The sequence below is a fragment of the Eschrichtius robustus genome, chromosome 13 (assembly GCF_028021215.1).
Source record: "Eschrichtius robustus isolate mEscRob2 chromosome 13, mEscRob2.pri, whole genome shotgun sequence".
Classification (NCBI taxonomy): Eukaryota; Metazoa; Chordata; class Mammalia; order Artiodactyla; family Eschrichtiidae; genus Eschrichtius; species Eschrichtius robustus.
Window position 1 is genome coordinate 63,027,081 of NC_090836.1, and position 3,532 is coordinate 63,030,612.

Below are 3,532 nucleotides of genomic sequence, written 5' to 3' on the forward strand. Positions count from 1 at the left end.
TCAAAGAAAAAACTAAAGTGCAAAATTTAAATCATTTTCAATCATTTGAGAGGTCCTAACCCATTTGATAGCTTAGCATATGAAAATAAACCAGATCTGATCTGAATAATTATAGACAACATGTGTTCCAGTCTTTGTATTCCTACCTAGATAGGGGCTGGACCAAAAACTACCTACTTCCCCATTTATTGCTTATAAACTATGTGTATACTTTAAATTCTGACACAATGTAATTAGATTTCTAGAATGGAAAACACAGAGAGTGTGCCACTTTTGAGTTGAAAAAGACAGTGCATCTTTGATCACTGAGATGGCGAGAGAACTGCTGAGACTTCATTCTCTAAAACTCACATCCTCCAAGGATTCACTTTCATCAAGACAACAATCTTCTGGTATTGTTGACAACTCAGGAACATCACAGTTGCTGTCTTGGAGGGTGTAGGCTCTGTGCCTATAGACAATCCAAACCAACTTCTTGCAACATTCAAGAGAAAATATCCAGCTAGTCATTTAGAAACTATTTACTTACCTCCAGTAAAAGGACTCAGTATCATCAATCTTTGAATACTTTATAACAAGCTGGAGAAACTGCAATAACTTAATAAATTATGTTTCTACTTCCAAATTGAGAAGACACAAAGTTAATACAGATGGCTTTGCTTTTGCAAAGACTAGTAGAAAATTGCAAGCTTTCAGCTGAGCTTCCAGTTTATCAAGGCTCAATATTTCTTTCCTTTCTGAAATATGAAGAAGTATAATAGTCTTGTGTAAGAAAAAAAAGTTTAATACAGCAGTATGTTCCATTTCATAGTTCTAATTTTTCTTCCAAAGTTATTATTTTCCTTCATTTTCTGTCAGAAGCAGTGCATTTACATTGACTAATCCAGATTACTTCATGAGAAGATGAATCATTGCATTCTTCTTCAACTCTTCTGGCAGGCAGCAAAAACAACAGATTCCAGTGCAAGACAAATTTTAGGTTTCACCTTCATAAAAGCCAAGGATCTGTCCAAAATATTGACAACCAAGATAAAAGTTTATGTGCAAGATTGAAAATAAAAAAGTTGGTTAAATCCCTTAAATCTTGACCTGTCTCTGTCCTTAACACACAATGTTATTGTTCTCAGGGGAAGCCTTCGTCAAGCTCAGTCCTTTTTTTGTGGTTGGAATTTCTGTTCCTATTCCAAGTAGAGTTTCAGTAGCTCAGAGAGCTGAACTTATTCCAGACTGCCAAGACCTAAGCCCCCAGATCCTTCACTAGGTGGGAGAGGCAGCATCTGGCCTGGGGAGAGCTGAGCACAGAAGAACACGATGGACTCTTCCCTGGGTCAGTGACCCACCAGCTCAACAGTGCCCCCAACAAGCATCCAACCCTCCACCGCCTCTGCCATCTCCTCTGCAGCCTCACAGCCCAGCTTCACACCGCTGCCCATGCCCACCCTCCTACTGGCAGCACCTCCTCCTGCAGACTCTGGTCTCCCAGAAGCTCTTGGGCCATGCCATGCCATCAGCAGAAGCTGAAGCAAACCTGTTCTGGTTCATCATATTTTTAATTTCCAAAGTTAAAAATTGTTCTTTGATTTTTCTTTTTCTAAAAGATCCTGTTTTGGTTTCATAAACAGATAATCTTTTCTTCTATCTTTGATGATATTAACTATGACTTTTTTTGGTTCTCTGTTCCATTGATTGTTTTTGTCCAAGTTGTTTTCTGTTTGTTTTTGTCTCTGCCTCTTGAGCTGTCTTTTCTCAAATGTCCAGTGATTATCGGCGTCCCCTTTATATGTAAAAATGAGAAGCTGATTGGAAGAAGTGCATTGGTGTGTGTTGGTGGAGGGTAGCTACCTGGCTGTCTAGGATTCTAGGAGCAAAGCAGGAGAAGCTGCCTGCTAGTCCAGTATTTCAATACGTAGATGTTTACATAATTCCACTATTCTTAGCTCAAACACTCTCCCCTATCTTATCCTATGTCTGTTGTCTCTGAATCCAGAGCTCCTGGGCTTAGTTTCTCCAGACTAAACCTGTTGCTGCATACGATGGAGGTGGGTAGAGTCGTTCTCTGACTGCTCAGGGAAGTGCAGGGGAGCAGGCAAGTTCAACCAGTTGAGGTACAGATATTAAACCAATCATGTTGCCAATCACACCTCAGCCCATGTTCTAGGCATTCTTCAAGGCAAATTAGATAAATTCTTATAGGTACCCCACCTCTTGCAGGTATTTGGATTTCTACTTCTTCTAGTCTGGTAAGTTCATTAAATCTCCTCCATCAGTTTGTTGTCTAAACATTTTTTGAAATCTTTCATCCATGGTTTTCCCTTATGTTGAATTTACCCTTGTGGTTAATACTTTTTTGATTCTTCACTGATATTTTAATGAAGTTTTTGGAGGGAGAGCTGATGGGCAAGGGTGGTCAATCTGCCAAACTTAACTGGAAGGGTTCAGTAGTTAACTGTTGATATTTCTAAAACATTGGACAACGTCATAAGTGTACATATGGGTGGTTTGGGGGGCAATAGGTAATGCCATATACCATTTGCAACATTAGAATATCCTTTTTTTTTTTTTTTAAACATCTTTATTGAAGTATAATTGCCTTACAATGGTGTGTTAGCTTCTGCTTTATAACAAAGTGAATCAGTTATACGTATACAATATGTTCCCATTTCTCTTCCCTCTTGCATCTCCCTCCCTCCCACCCTCCCCATCCCACCCCTCTAGGTGGTCACAAAGCACCGAGCTGATCTCCCTGTGCTATGCGGCTGCTTCCCACTAGTTATCTATTTTACATTTGGTAGTGTATATATGTCCATGACACTCTCTTACCCTGTCACATCTCACCCCACCCCCTCCCCATATCCTCAAGTCCATTCTCTAGTAGGTCTGTGTCTTTATTCCCGTCTTGCCACTAGGTTCTTCATGGCCTTTTTTTTTTTTTTCCTTAGATTCCGTATATATGTGTTAGCATACTGTATTTGTGTTTCTCTTTCTGACTTACTTCACTCTGTATGACAGACTCTAACTCCATCCACCTCATTACAAATACCTCCATTTCATTTCTTTTTATGGCTGAGTAATATTCCATTGTATATATGTGCCACATCTTCTTTATCCATTCATCTGTCGATGGACGTTTAGGTTGCTTCCATGTCCTGGCTATTGTAAATAGAGCTGCAATGAACATTTTGGTACATGACTCTTTTTGACCTATGGTTTTCTCAGGGTATATGCCCAGTAGTGGGATTGCTGGGTCGTATGGTAGTTCTATTTGTAGTTTTTTCAGGAACCTCCATACTGTTCTCCATAGTGGCTGTATCAATTTACATTCCCACCAACAGTGCAAGAGTGTTCCCTTTCCTCCACACCCTCTCCAGCATTTATTGTTTTCTAGATTTTTTGATGATGGCCATTCTGACCGGTGTGAGATGATATCTCATTGTAGTTTTGATTTGCATTTCTCTAATGATTAATGATGTTGAGCATTCTTTCATGTGTCTGTAGGCCATCTGTATATCTTCTTTGGAGAAATGTCTATTTA

At 39.5% G+C, this 3,532-nt stretch overlaps 1 pseudogene; it reads right to left on the reverse strand.

Annotated features, from left to right (window-relative positions):
* Window positions 1-241: 241 nt before the first annotated feature.
* LOC137775835 (cyclin-G2 pseudogene) lies at window positions 242-1,433 on the reverse strand (annotated as a pseudogene).
* Between the last annotated feature and the right edge of the window lie 2,099 nt (window positions 1,434-3,532).